Source organism: Protopterus annectens, chromosome 12.part0 (assembly GCF_019279795.1).
Source record: "Protopterus annectens isolate FY-2018-M chromosome 12.part0, PAN1.0, whole genome shotgun sequence".
Taxonomy (NCBI): domain Eukaryota; kingdom Metazoa; phylum Chordata; order Ceratodontiformes; family Protopteridae; genus Protopterus; species Protopterus annectens.
In genome coordinates, this window is record NC_056746.1 from 166,225,415 (window position 1) to 166,241,916 (window position 16,502).

General features: G+C 39.1%; 1 protein-coding gene across 5 annotated transcripts in view; it reads left to right on the plus strand.

Moving 5' to 3' along the window:
• The window catches only part of TSC2 (TSC complex subunit 2), a 3,048,576-nt gene that overhangs the window by 946,864 nt on the left and 2,085,210 nt on the right, over positions 1–16,502 (plus strand). The gene's annotated exons all lie outside the window — the stretch shown is intronic.

Below are 16,502 nucleotides of genomic sequence, written 5' to 3' on the forward strand. Positions count from 1 at the left end.
TGCTTCTGTCTACGGTGTCTCAAGTGAACAGACACTTCAAGTGCAGCTGTGATGCTATAGAAGCTTCTTCGTCTGCTGCTTCTGGCTGTTTGTTAAGGAGGTTTAACTGAGGTAAAATTTGAGGGCTTTGACAAGATAATATAATGTTTTTATATAAATGTATGGTTATTTCTTTGTTATAAAGATTTATTTAAGTAATATATATGCACTGTTAGGGTTATTACTCTTTTCTATTTTATGAATGTGTAAACACGTTTGGTATGTGTGTTCTTTAAATGGAGGTTTGACCTACTGAATTGTATAGTGATGTCATGATACCATAGTTTATTTAAGTTGTGAATTTTTGTATTGCCAGTTGTTTGAAGAAGTTTGCTGAAACAGTAAACGAAAGCGCTAACCTCATTTTTGAACTTGGTGTGGTGTTTTTCTTTTTATCCATTTTTTTAGTGTTTGTTTTTGATTTGGTTTTATAGTTTGTGTCTACATGGAGGAATTTGCCACACCGATGTCCCAGGATTTATTTAGTAATGAAGCCCAAGCATTGTTATCTAACTGAATCAGGGACTATTGGTAAACTGAATTAATTCACTTGTTGACTCAACGAGTTGAAAAGCTCGCAACTCAAGTTGCGGATGTTTTGCCTCACAATTCCGGAAATGATAGTAGTTCGGTTTACTGGCATCCATGGATCATGCTCCGTCTAGGCTACAGTATGGTACCTCAGGATCTCAGGATCGAGGACATGTAGCAGCAGGGGGCCTTTTGCCCCAACGTACCTGACGGATCTGGAAAGTCTTCATCTGATTCGGTGGCTTTGGACACTCGTTCTCTTTTGAGGGGTGGCAACTTGCTGGCTGGTCGACCGGATTCGAATGCCAATGCCAGTAGTAACATTAACGGAACAGTGAGTACTTCTTTTGCCGTTCCAACTTTGAACGAATGGCTTAAAGATGGGACTGGTTGCTTTGACAATAATTTAAGGACCCCCTTTACATCGGATAACACCGGGGATGATACTAACTTAATGAACAATTTTAAAGCATTTGATTTGAAATTGTTTCATTTTAAAAAAATTACAATTGGAAGTGCAATATTTAAATGAATGTATACGTAGACAACAAGTCCCAAAGGGACTAAGACAATGGCGTTGCCCTAAGTGTTTAATCCCGAATTCTGTGTTTCACAAAGATTTGCTTAGTTTATTTGACCGCCAAGGGGTCGAGTTTATGCATGTATTGGTTAAAAATTATTGTATTGAGTTAGAGAGTTTAAAAATTGAACTTGCTGCACTTTATTCCAATATTCGTTTGGACAATGATTTTATGAGATATAAATATGATTTTGTGCACATTTTTTCTAGTATTGACAATGCTTTATCTAAAAAAAAAGGAGTTTAAAACTAAGAAATTGAATAGGGACGCTACAGCCTATGGTAAAGGTTGGGCCTATCCCGCACCTCCTACTGCTGTAAATTCTAACATGAATAGAGTTTTTAGTGATGGTGCAGGTGGTTCAAATAAGTTTGAAAACAATGATGAAAATCTTGCTAGAAATGACAGCATTTTAGATGATGAAATGGCTACTGAGGCCTCTACTTTTAGGAGTGACAGGCTTGCTAACAGACATTCCAACAACGCTAATATTAATAGTGATAATAACACTAATAAGGAGGGTTTGGGTACTTCCCGGGGTTTTCAGAAGAGTATGAACAATGGGGGACAACAGAATCAACCCCATTAACAACAACGCTGGAAAAAGACGGGACAAAACAGGAGGAGGAGGTAAATGCCCCCTCGGACTGTGGGCCCTGTTCCAGTGTTGTGCTTATTAATAATGTTGAACCTTCTGTTAACAACGTGAACACTGTTAAAATATTGTGTAACAGTACCCAAGATTTTAAGGTATATAATTATTCAACATATTCACCTGACCCCTTACTGATTGACATCCTAGCCAAGGACCTAACATTTGTACCATCATCTAGAGGTGATTTAGCTAGGAGCATCATTGATTTAAAATCTTTCACTAGGAAATTGAACGTTAATATTCTGTTGGGGCCAAATACTGGTTTAACTAAAGACTTTAAAGTGTCCAGTATGTTTAACTCTGTTTTACATCCGTCTATTTTACTTTTTGAGAGAATATGTGAGAACGACTTTAGGAATTTATTCAACAAAAAGGGGTCACATAAACTGGATACCTTTAATTTATCACAAACAGAAAGGGAAATATTGACAGATTTAAATTTTGCAGACATACGAATTTTGAAACCTGATAAAGGGGGTGGTTTAGTTTTCATGGATAACAATGATTATATCCAGCGTATGTTTTTACTATTGGATAGTGAAGCTTATGTTAAAACTTCCTTGAATGAAGTAAATGGTGCTTACCAACATATAAGAGGGTTTATCAGGGATTTGTTTTTGGATGGGAGAATTGATTTGGATTTATTTAATTATGTTTCCATCCCTTATCCCCTGATGCCCATTTCATTTGGATTACCTTAAATCCATAAAAACATTGAAAACCCCCCTTTTCATCCCATCATTTGATGGTAGGCAATCTATCACGTATGCTTGTGCAAAATTCGTAGATGTTAAATTATAGGAAGTATTAAAAAATGAAAGTCAAATATGTAAGGATTCATGGACCTTCCTAGAAACAATTAATAAACTCCCCTTTTTTTGAGGATGTGAATTTCCTGACCATCGATGTCCGTGATCTTTATACAGTCATTCCTCAGGACATTGGATGTGAGTGGGTAAGGGAATTCCTTTTGAGTCACCAGATGGAAGGGTCCAGTATTGACCTTATTATTTATTTATTACAACTTATTTTGGAAAAAAATTATTTTCTTTTCAATAAGGAATACTATTTACAGAAAATGGGTGTTGCCATGGGCTCTCCATGTGGGGCCATTTTGCTAATGTCATTATGGCCTATTGGGAGAGACATTACATATTCAAGGACATTATGTTCTTGGAGAGGGCCACATGGTACACCCGTTTCTTGGATGATATATTTATCCTTTGGAAGGAGGAAATTGTTTCAGCTAGAATGTTCATTGAACATATCACTAAATTCACCAACTTCCTACAGTTCACATGGGAATTTCAACCTAATAGTATTTCCTATTTGGATATAGAATTGACTAAAATTGGTTCTGATAAACAATACATCTCTAAAATATTCAGGAAAGTAACCTATTCAAATGCATTTTTGCATTTTTCTAGCTGCCACCCTTTTTCCCAAAAGAGAAGTGTGGTCAAGGGTCAATTAGTTCGGACGGCTAGGATGACCACCTCGGAGAAAGACTACTTAGACGAATGTAATCTTTTGAGGGGGATGTTTTTAAAGCGTGGTTACACTAGGTCTTTAGTGGATGACCTTATTAAGGAAGTACATAAGAAATGCCTAATGGGTTTCTTTAAACCATTGATGTTCTTCATCTCACATTGCTGCAGTCCTTACATATGGGTAGTCCGCTGTCCTCGGTCGGCCCGAATACCAAAGTATAAGGCTGACGTCGGTCAAGGTGCTTAGAACTGACATCAGAACGTCAGGGTACAAAAGCGCATGACCGACGTCATATCCTCAGTCTTTTTTGCCGCATGGTCCGATGCAGAAGCAGCGTTGCAAGTGCCGTTCGGCGTTCTGAAATTTTTCGAGTTCGGAGTTTCAGACCGAATCAAAGTTGGCTAAGTACCCCGTTGGGGAATCTTTTGGTTTTTTCTTGCCTCAGTGTTTTACCGGATGTCAGAAAAAGTGAATAACTGTATTTCTTGTGGGAAACAGATACCGCATAGGGATTATCATTCTTTGTGTATTCCTTGTTTGGGGCCTGAGCACGACGTTGTTGGGTGTCGCTTTTGTGCTAGGTTCAATAAGCGCACTATTGCCGAAGGTTAGATTGTGCTAGGCTGGTCTTCGGAAGCGGTGCAATTATAATATGCCGCCGGATTCTCCGGCGCCGCTTCTTCAAGAAGCGCAAAGACAAAGCAGTTAAACCCAGGCAGAAGAGTCGTCCGCTCGGACGCCGGTTCTTTAGAGGCGCCAGTGGAACCGGTGGTTCCACGGAGGCTTCTCTGGAGTCCCAGGGGAGACTTTGATTTTGCAGGATGTGGCCTCTCAGGAGGCAGGTCAGGCTGAAGGGCTTCCCAGGTTACTGTACTCCCTCCCTTCCTAGGGTGGTTAGGCCCTCTCCTTCTGTTTCCAAGGCTTCTCCCAGAGGCAGGCCAGGTTTAGCTTCTGTTGGTGTCACTCCTAGTGCAGCAGGGTCTGTGCCCAAGAAGCACATGCTTAAAATGGCAGAAGATTTAATTACTCTGATTAGAGGTTCTTTGCCCCTCCTGATAAGAGGCCTAGGGTGGAGCCAGAGTTGGGGAGTTTTGAGCAGGCTTCGGATGTTTCTGAGTCTTCGGCTGAAGACTTGCAGGAGTACTCTCCTTATTCTGATTCTGATGCAGATGATTCAACTCCTTCTGCTTCTCCTCCAGAGGATTTTTCTTTTCAGAGACTCTTCATTCCATGAGGGAACATTTTAAGTGGGAAGGTCAGGACTTCTCTGATTCCAGGAAAAGGCTTAGGGAATTTTTGCTTTTACCCCAGCATAGGCCCTTGGCTATACCTCCTGTTCTGGATGTTGTGGAAGATGTGTTTGCAGAGGCTTCACTTAATCCTGATTCTCTGCCTCCTGCTCCTGTTAAACCGGATAGGTATTACAGGGTGCCTGAGGCTCATAAATATCTTTATAAGAGTCCTAGGGCGGACCCAGAAACTGTTAGTCAGGGACCTAAGGGTGTCAAGGCCTCTGTTGTAAAAAATCCGGTTCCTCCAGATAAAGAGGCCAGAGCTTTGGATAGATGGGGAAAGAAAGTCTATACATCTTCTACCCTAGCTATGAGGGCTTTGAATTGCCAGTTTCATATGTTGAAATATCAAAACTATCTTCTTTCTCAATTGAAGTCTAAGGTGGATGCTCTGGCGGAAGGCATTGAGTGTAAAGAATTACAAGATTTGGTGCATGTTTCAGAGCAGGTGGGTAAGCATTCTTTACAATGTGGTTTTGATGCTGTACAGGCCTCGTCTAGAGTGGCTGCCACTGGTTCATTTCTTCGCAGGCACGCATGGCTGAGGGATCAGAATTTATCTGACCATGTTAAGACAAGGATTTTGGATGCTCCTTTACAGTCTGATGTGTTGTTTGGTTCACCTGTGAAGTCAGTCTTGAAGAAAATGGAAGACAAGGCTAAGTCCATGCAGGCTGTTAAAGATTTTTTGCAAGTGCAGCCTCCAAAGTTTAGTAGGAATTGGCCTGCTAAGGGGTGGACGTATCCTTCTTATGATTCTCAGTCTAGGGGTAGATCTAGACGTGGTAGGGGCAGAGCTCAGAGTTCTTTCAGACCTAGAACAGGGAGTTCACCTGCACAATCTTCGGTGAGGGCAGGGGCCAGTCCTTTCGTAAACAGGCCCAATGACCTACCTTTTCAGCTGCCAGATCCTTCTTGCCTGGCAGCTCCTTTGGGAGGAAGGTTGGCACTCTTCAAGGAGAATTGGAATTTGATTACCCAAGACAAATGGGTATTGGATATCATACACCGAGGTTACAAGTTTTATTTCCATACCTTGCCTCCTTTCAAAGGCATGCCGGACGTTCCTCCTCAGCAAAGACTAGAGGCTCACAAACAAATTTCTCTGCTACTTCAAATAAGGGCCATACAACCGGTCCCTCTGCCAGAAGTGGGCCTAGGATTTTATTCTCGCCTGTTCCTAGTACCAAAGAAAGGGAACACGTGGAGACCAATCTTGGATTTATCTATCCTCAACACATATCTGGACATTCCCAAGTTCAAAATGTTGACGTTACAACAGCTTTTACCTCTGCTGGGCAAAGATCACTGGATGGTGACTCCGGATCTCAAGGAGGCTTACCTTCATGTTCCTACCAGGCTCAGTTGCAGAAAGTATCTGCGTTTTCGGGCTGGGACTTCTCATTATCAGTTCTCTGCATTGCCCTTTGGCTTATCTACTGCGCCCAGAGTGTTCACGACGGTTCTGACTCCAGTGATAGCTTTCTTCAGGCTAAGAGGAATACAGATCTATCCTTATTTGGACGATTGCCTGATTCTGGCCCAAGGAAAGGACGAACTTCTTCATCATTTACAGTATGTGATAGCAGTGCTCAGATGCCTGGGGTATTCTGTGAACGAAATAAAGTCCAGTCTAGTACCCTCTCAGGACATGTGCTTTCTGGGTGTGAGATTGAATACAGCATCCCAGATGGTATTTTTGACCCCGGACAAACAAAAGAATCTTTCTCTTTACTTCCATCAATTGTCTCATCAGTCCAGGCTGACTGCAAGGACAGTCCTTCAAGCCTTGGGGTTCATGGCATCTTGTATTCTGGTACTTCCCAATGCCAAACTGCATATGAGGAAGCTACAATGGTATCTCAAAAATGTATGGACACAGCACTGCCAAGATATGGACACTGTCATTCAGATAATACCTTGCATTCAAAAGGAATTTTTGTGGTGGGCTCAGGAATGTCACCTAAACAAGGGACTCTCTGTGACCCGGCCAGAGGCGAGTCAGATTCTAACGACAGATGCCTCAGACAAAGCTTGGGAGCTCATCTAAATGGAAAGTGGGTACAAGACACATGGCCTGCCAGACTTCAACATCTGCATATCAACTTGAAGGAGATGTTAGCAGTCCAATTTGCATTAATAGCTTTCAAGGATTTACTTCTTCCAGGGCAGGTGTTGGTTCTAACAGACAACACAACTGTCATGTGGTACATCAACAAGCAAGGGGGAACGATTCTTATCCTCTATGCAGACAAGCAATGATTTTGTGGGAGACTGCTCTCAGTTTACAGCTAAATCTTCAGGCAAGGTTTCTGCCGGAGCACAGAACTCCTTAGCAGATGTGTTGAGCAGACAAATTATGGATCCCCACGGTGGAAATTGGATCCTCATGTATTTCAGAAATTGACAGTGTTATGGGGAACTCCAGACATAGATCTGTTCGCTTCTCCACTAAACTACCAGCTGCCAAAGTTTTGCACAAAAGGTTTCATCCCACAGCTTGGAAAGTGGATGCTCTCTCATTCAGTTGGAGCAATCTTCATGTGTATGCCTTTCCACCTCTGCCTCTCCTCCCAAAGGTACTCCTGAAGGTCAGACAGGACAAGCCAAAGATGATTTTAATAGCTCCAGATTGGCCTCGACAGCACTGGTACCCATTACTGAGAAGTCTGGTACAGGAGCCTCCATGGCCTTTGCCTTCGATTCCACACCTGCTGTCTCAGGAGAACAGTCATTTACTCAATGTCAAACTTCACTCTCTACATCTAACAGCCTGGCATATTCTGTTTTAAACCCTGGAGGGTCTCAGCTTCCACAGCAAGTTTTGAATGTTATTTTGGAGGCCAGAAGGCCTAGTACAAGGAAAGTGTACGCAGATAAATGGAGGAGGTTTTTATTTTGGAGTGCAGCAAAGGAATTTGATGTTTCTAAGCCTAATTTAAGTGTGGCTCTTCAATATCTTACTGAGTTACTGGACAAAGGTTTGTCCTTCTCTTCTATTAAGGTTCATGCTGCAGCAATTTCTGCTCACTATGACTGTGACCCACCATTGTTTTCTCATCCTTTGTTTAAGCAATTCCTTAGAGGGGCAAAGAATATAAGACCCCACGTAGAGCTCCTACTCCTGCTTGGGATCTCAATTTTGTGTTGGAGAAACTCACTCTACAACCTTTTGAGCCTGCAGCTACTGCCGAGTTGAAATATTTATCATGGAAGACTGCTTTTTGTTGGCCATTACCTCTGCAGAAGGGTTTCTGAATTACAGGCCCTTATGGCGGTTGAGCCTTTCTTAATTTTCCATAAGGATAGGGTATCTTTGCGTACTAATCCTTCCTTTATGCCTAAAGTGGTTTCTAGTGTGGCTTTAAACCAAACTATTCATTTGCCTACTTTTTATGCAAACCGCCAGAATAAAGGGGAAAAGATTTTGCACACTTTGGATATACACAGGCAGTTGCGATATTATTTGAGCAGAACTAAAGGGTTCAGGCAGTCTCAGCAGTTATTTGTTTCATTTGCTTTGGGTTCTCAGGGCAAGCCTGTTTCAAAACAAACTATTTCTAAGTGGATTGGGTTTTGTATTGCTTTCTGTTATTCCCATCATGGTAAGGAGATTCCAGCTGGGATTAGGCCTCATTCCACTAGGGCTACTGCCACTTCTACAGCTTTTTAAGGGGTGGCAACTAAAGATATTTTGGAGGCAGCTACTTGGAGTTCAGTGCATACTTTCTCTAAGCATTACCACCTTCCACTTTACTCTAAATCTAGGGCTGGTTTTGCCACTGCAATTTTACAGGGCATTTTGGCAGCTCCTAATGCTTTATAGTTTTGCCATCCTCCCTTACCTCTGCTTTGGGATTCTGCCCATATGTAAGGACTGCAGCAATGTGAGATGAAGAACATAGTACAGTTTTGTACTTACCATAAATGTAGATGTTCGAAGATCCACATTGCTGCAGTCCAATTTACCCTCCCTCCTTCCCCTCTGTAGTTAGAGGCGGTTGTGTGGTTTGGGTTGTGAATATTGTATATATTGTAAATAGGATTAGTGCAGGGGTGGTTGGTTGGTTTTTTGCTGTCTTTTGGTTTTGGCCTTTCTTTTTAGGGCCTTCTGACATCTGGGGCAAGAAAAGACTGAGGATATGACGTCGGTCATGCGCTTTTGTACCCTGACGTTCTGATGTCAGTTCTAAGCGCCTTGACCGACGTCAGCCTTATACTTTGGTATTCGGGCCGACCGAGGACAGCGGACTACCCATATGTAAGGACTGCAGCAATGTGGATCTTCGAACATCTACATTTATGGTAGGTACAAAACTGTACTTTACCTTCCAGGGAAGAGCTAAGCGAGGAGTTCAATGATGGCAACCACTTGAATATGAGTATTAGTCCCCCACAATTTGGTGAGTTTGAACAATTTAGAGATGTATTAATGAATGAAAGTATTAAAATTTTAGTTTTATTACTACATTTTCTGTAGATGCATATTTGGTAAAATCAATTATTAACAAAATTAAAAATAATGAAATATATGAGGCAAACCACCACGATAAAATTATTCTTTTATTGAGAGAATGTGATGAGCGCTTTCACGTGCTGCTGAAAGGCACCCTTCTTCAGATCTAATACATAAAATTCACCAAAGCCTTTTATAGTGATCTTCAATTGGATAATTCATATACTAAACAATCAATTAAACAATTATGGTCAATTAGATTAAAATCAAGTAAAAAGAGTCAACTACAAACATAAAAGGAAAAAATTAAATATCAGCTGAATAAATTCCATAAAAATATAACATTAATATAAAGTGCATAAATCCCTTAAAGTACATTCTAATAAAAATGTAAACTTCAAAATAAATCGATATGCATAAATCATAAACACATAAAAGCTCTTTATTGAAAAGAAATTAAGACCACTTATATCCAACATTCCCACTGTGCTTAGAGATTCTTATCAGCTTTTGGAAGATTTTAGGAATTTGGATAATGTGATATCAAGTTCTAGCTTGCTAGTCACAATGGATGTAAAAAATCTGTTCACTGCCATCTCCAATTTGTATGGTCTTGAAGCTATTAGAAATTTGTTGAATCAAAGTCAAAAATGTAGTTGTAATGAGCAGATTTTACTTGATGCTTTATTGGAATTAGTATTAGCTAACAATGTACTGATGTTTAATGGTCATTTCTACATACAACAGTGGGGGGGTTGCCATGGGCACCCCCTGCGCTAATACGTATGCAAACCTTGTAGTTTATAGTTGGGAAGTTTCATCTCTGTTTACCCATACAGGGTTTAAAAAAGTCTCCCTATATAGGAGATTTGTTGATGACATCCTACTGGTTTGGGATGGTACTGTGGATGAATTAATGAGTTTTGTGTCTGAGTTAGAAGATGCAACGGATTTTCTAAAGTTTACTATTGAATACTCCCAATTTAGTGTAAATTTTTTAGATCTCACTATTAAAAAAGATGGAATTGGAGGACTGACAACCTCACTTTATAGAAAGCCTAGTTGGAAGAATACATTGTTGCATTATGATAGCATGCATCCCAGATTCATGTTCAGCAATATAGTGAAAGGGCAATTTCTGAGGATAAATAAACTTTGTCAGGACTCTGATGAATGGACAAATGAATTTAATAAACTAGAGAGACTATTTTTGGATAGGGGATATAATGCTGACATGGTACATAGGATTAAGGATTCTTTCTTGCCCTTATGTAAACCTGAGATGTCAGATAGTTCTCTGAGGACAGGATATATAGGTTATAGACCCCATAAACAAAGTTACAGCAAGCCTGATGCTTCCTCACTTTATTATTTAACTAGTTTTACTAGTGATAATAAATACATAGTAAATATAATAATGAAAAACTGGCATATTTTGACAACTGATGTAGAGATTAAGCGTATAGTAGGAACAAAACCCATATTCACTTACAAAAATATGAAATTTGAAAAGGATTTTATGCATTGAACGCCAGACAGTACAATTTAATAGTAACATCTTAAATAGGAAGGTTATTGGAACACATGCTTGTGGGAGATGTAATATGTGTCCTTGGATATCGAAATGCTCCAATTTTGAACATCCAGAAACAGGTCTCAAGTTTGAACCTAGGTTTTCAGCGACATGTAATGACACTAATATAATATACTTGTCCGATTGTGAGTCATGCCCAGCCTTTTATATAGGCATGACCACTAGACCCTTAACAGATAGATTACAGGAGCATCTCTATGATATTAAGAAAATGGATATGAAAAATGCCTTAGCAAAACACATTTTAGAATTTCCTGAACATAAGTTCCATTTTAGAATATTACAAAAAAGAACTCCTAGTATAAGGAGGGGAGATAACTTTAATAGTTTAGAAAACTTAGAGCTCAATTGGATATTGAGATTTAAAGCTCAATATCCTCTGGGGCTTAATTCTTATATCAGTATTAGGTCAGTCCTGAAGAAACGGAAATTTAAACATAATATCAAGTAACTTATCTCAACCGTGACATACATATACTTTCATCATTTTTTCATGATCCATGGTTTAATTCATTTTATGAATTTGTCATTTTGGCGTCACTTATACATATGCATATACATTTATATGTTTTACTTTCTATACCTACAAGGTTTGTTTGTATTATAGTGACATCTGCTTTTATACAACATTTACTCATAAATTCACATGTGTTTTTCACTCTATGGTTCTATATATACATTCATATATACAGTTTTTCAGTTGATTGTTTTATAAGCTTTTGATATTATGAATTATATATCTTTGACAAAATGATATCTCTAAGCTTTTATGTGTTTATGATTTATGCGTATCGATTTATTTTGAAGTTTACAATTTTATTAGAATGTACTTTAAGGGATTTATGCACTTTATATTAATGTTATATTTTTATGGAATTTATTCAGCTGATATTTAATTTTTTCCTTTTATGTTTGTAGTTAACTCTTTTTACTTGATTTTAATCTAGTTGACCATAATTGTTTAATTGATTGTTTAGTATATGAATTATCCAGTTGAAGATCACTATAAAAGGCTTTGGTGAATTTTATGTATTAGATCTGAAGAAGCGTGCCTTTCAGCAGCACGCAAAAGCATTCATCACATTCTCTCAATAAAAGAATAATTTTATCGTGGTGGTTTGCCTCTTATATATTCAATCTTTGACTCCGGTTTGCTTAATTTTGGAAGTAACCTATGGGAAACAGAACTTCTTTTTCCACTTATTAAAAATAATGTAAGTGAGTTACCTCAATCTGTATTTAGGAGAGGTAGGAATTTAAAAATGCTGCTCGAATGGGGTCCACCAAAAGTATATGGCCCCCATTGTGGAATGTCCAAATGTGAGTCGTGCAGATGGTGTAAATATATAAAAGTCACTGATCATGTTGTTGTTGGAAACACAACAGTCCCTATTAGGGGTAAATTCAATTGCAATACCAAAGTAGTGGTATACTTGGGTTTATGTAGTTGCTGTCCAGCTTTTTATGTGGGTCGTACTGAGAGGCCATTAAAAAACAGGATTTACGAGCATGTTTATGCAGTTGGGAAATTGAACCTGAATAATGCTTTTGCCAGACACATTAAGTCCCACCCCTCACATGAATTTAGATTTTTAGTATTGGAAAAAGTTTTGGACAATGAAAGGGGAGTTCCAAGTGACTTGAAATTAGATGAGAAAGAATTGATTTGGCAAGTGAAATTGAATGCAGTCACAGCCCCAGGCTTAAATGATGCTGTTTCTTTTAAGAGTATTTTAAAATAGAGGTCTTTGACAAGATAATATAATGTTTTTATATAAATGTATGGTTATTTCTTTGTTATAAAGATTTATTTAAGTAATATATATATATATATATATATATATATATATATATATATATATATATGTACTGTTAGGGTTATTTCTCTATTTTATTTTATGAATGTCTAAACAAGTTGGGTATGTGGGTTCTTTAAATGGAGGCTTGACCTACTGAATTGTATAGTGATGTCATGATACGATAGTTTATTTAAGTTGTGAATTTTTGTATTGCCAGTTGTCTGAAGAAGTTTGCTGAAACAGTAAACGAAAGCGCTAACCTAATTTCTGAACTTGGTGTGGTGTTTCTTTCTTTTTATCCAGTTTTTCAGTGTTAAGGAAGGTTGGTCATGGTTTAGACTTCAGCCCTTACCATTGGATGTCCAAGCTAAGTTGTTGGATGCACCTTTAAACAACAAAGCCCTTTTGGAGCTGCCTCTGCAGAGCTACTCAAGTCTCTACAGGAAAAAGGGAAAAGACTTTCACAATTTAAAACCTCTGCTAGTCTCACCTGTTCCCAGATTTCGTAGAAATTACTTTCAAAAACCTAGCTTTGTCAAGAGGCAGTCCTCTCATCTCTCTGCAACTCAGTCCAGGAGACGGATACATTCCAGGAAACAATCTGCTCCTAGGTCTTTAATCTCCTCCATACCATCTTCCTTTTGGAGGTAGCCAGACCCAGAGCCCCTTCACTGTGACTCTCATCTCTTAGGTTCCACCCCCTATCCCTACGCCTAACCCTTTCCCTACCCTGCTGGCAGAAAATCACCTCAGACAAGTTGGTACTTTCCATCGTCAAGAGGGGATATAGGGTTACTCCACCCTTCCAGTGAATACCTCAACCCCCTCACAGTCGATCCCACTATTTCTGAGCCAACTTCTATCTCAGGGGACTATAGAACAAGTACCAGAGGATCAGTTATCAAGGGTTTTTACCCGTACCAACAATTAACAGGAGTAGCTATGGGTACATCTGTGGCTAATACGTTTGCTAACTTAGTCCTGTATGTATGGGAAAAACAGTATATCTTGAATGCAAATAATGAGTATAAACACCTTTTGGATTGCTATTGTAGGTTTGTGGATGATTGTTTTTTTTGTGTGGACTGGCACCATGTTAGAATTGGAAAGTTTTCTTCTGTACCTAAATACTACAACAAATTTTCTCAAGTTTAAAATGAATTTTTCTGCAGATAGCATAGTTTTCTTAGATGTAAAGTTATACAAGAAATTTAATGGACTGCAGACAATAGTACACAGAAAGGATGTACATACAGCAAGGTACCTAAATACAGCTAACATGCATCCAGCACATGTATATAAAAGTATTTTAAAATCACAATTAATAAGGGTAAGTAGGTTAACAAGTGAGGATGATGTCTTTTTAGAGGAGACTAAGAAAATGAAGGAAGCATTTGTTAAAAATGGGTACCTTTTAAGGGATGTGAATATGAGTTATGAACAGGTTGTACAAGGAAGAAGAAATTTATATAAACCAGTTTTTGGTTCTTTACCTTTGGAACATAGAGGACAGGCAGTGTAAGTTAAAGTGAATAAGGTAGTGGATAATAATGTTTTAAGATTTACTACCACCTATAATGCCAATACAAATGATGTGTGTAGGATTATTGAAAAAAACTGGGTCATATTAATGTCGCAACCGGATTTAAAAGATATACTAGGTCCGATACCAAAGTTTGCTTTTAGAAATGGTCAGACACTTAAACAAATGCTATGCTATAAGGATTTGCAAAGTGAAGCATGGTCCATATGAACTAAAATGATTACGTCTAAGTGCCATAATTGTGTCTTTTGTCCAGATATTTATGATACTAATAATAGTTTCCAGCACCCGATAACAGTGGAATGTTTTGACTTTTTTTGTAAAGCAGATTGTAATACAACCAAACTAGTTTATCTAGCTACCTGCACCTTATGTAATGCATTTTACGTAGGGAAAACAACTAGGAAACTAAAAGATAGAATAATAGAACATAGGTCTGAAATAAGAAGAAAGGTAGAGACAAATGGGTTATATAGGCATCTGCTTGACTTTCAGACACATGCATTTAAATTTAGATGTATATGTGTATTGCATCTGGGTATTAGAGGTGGTGATATAGACAATTTTCTGCTAGTAAAGAAATATGAATGGATAGTGCGATTACAAGCTGACAAATTACCTGGCCTGAATGGGACAGTGAGTTTAAAACCAATTCTGGTTAAGCGACAGAGAGAGAATTTGTGATATATTTTATATATATGTTTTTTATTTTTATTTTTATGTGTTTATATATGTGTATATATATGTATGTATATATGCATATATATATATATATATATATATTAGGAAAGTTTTTAAATTGATTGAAAATTCTTAATTTACATATTCATTAATAGCTTATGTTTGAATGGCTGGCTTGATCATGTGGTTTTAATGTTTCCTTTATTTAAATGTGACCAATGTAATGTGACTTTATATGCTGATGAAGGGTGTAGACCTGAAAGCTTCATTAAAAGTTTTATGTTTGTGACTTTCGTGTGGTTTGGACTATAGAACAAGTACCAGAGGAACAGTTAGCCAAGGGTTTTTATTCAAGGATGTTTTTGGTCCCAAGAAAAGATGGCCTTTGGGACCAATTCTCGACTTATCCACCCCAGTCTCTTCCTCAAAGTGGCCACCTTCAGAATGCACACATTGCAGCACCTCCTTCCCCCTCATACCTCAGCAAGCCTTCATGGCCTCCTTGAATCTAAAGGATGCTTTACCTACATATCCCCATCTTTCCCCCTCACAGAAAATATTTACGTGTCTCAGTGGGTTCGTCACATTTTCAGTTCTCTGCCTTACCCTTTGCCCTCTCCACAGTGCCAAGCGTATTCACAAAGTGCCTAGTCCCAGCCATTGCACACTGCAGGGCATACAAATGTATCCCTACTTGGACGACCTTCTTATTCTTCACCAGGATCAGCTAACACTGTCCTAACACTTGGACATGGTTTGCAAGTTTCTGCAGAGTCTAGGCTACACAGTAAATTGACTAAAGTCTCAAATGACTCCTTCCAAAGACGTGGTCTTCCTGGGGTGCAGGATAAGGGGAGATTTGATATCAGTCTTTGTCCCTCCCAGAAAGTGGAATTTCTTTCTCTGTTCTTCCACTCCCTGCTACTTCTAGTTACTATCTCAGCCAGGGAATTTCTCAGGATACTAGGGTATATGGCTTCCTTAATTCCCATGATCCCTCTAGCCAGGATGCACATGAGGAAAACATTCTTCGTGTTTCACTGTTGCAGTCATCACATTTGGGTTATCCCTGCCAGGGGGTAGCCCTCGGGTGGCCCAAATACCAGAGACTTAGTATTTTTGCGTCTGTTGCTGTCACTTCAGGGCTGACGTCAGGTCGTCAGTAGTATAAAGTAAGGCAGCCGACGCCATTACACCAGTCTTTCTTGCCATGGAGCCTGAAGCAAAAGCAGTTCGCATGAGTGCCGGTTGGCCGCTACCTGAGTTTGGCCTACCGAACTGAAGTTGAAGTCTTCTAAAGCCAAGTACCCCGTTGGGGATCCTTTTTTTTTTTTTTTTTGCACTAACTGATGTCAGAAAAAGTTAATTGTCTCGCCTGTGGAAAGCAAATACTACACCGAGACTTCCATTCTTACTCCTTCACTTGTTTAGGTCCAGACCACGATGTCCCCCTTTGTTGCTTCTGTGCTTTATTCAACTCCAGAACTATCCGTAGTTGGGTCCTTATTGCAGCCAGATATTTTTGCTTACAGTCCTGTAATTCTGATATGACTTCGGTAAGCCATCCGACAGCAGATCTTCTAAAAAAAGTAAAGATAAAGACAGAGACAGACCGCACCGGTCCAAACCTACCGATGACACTTCCGTTAAGTCTAGTCGTCAGTTCTCTGGTTCACAGTGAGAAGCTTTCACAGCCCCTGATGCCTGCTTCTGTGGATTCACAGGCCACTACCGAGACCCTTACAGATTCTGGTATACTGTAAAACTCTTCGACTAAGGATCCTGCGGTCGTCTCTACCTTGGATGGGTCCGGAGCCACTGAGCAAGCACTGGCTTCCGA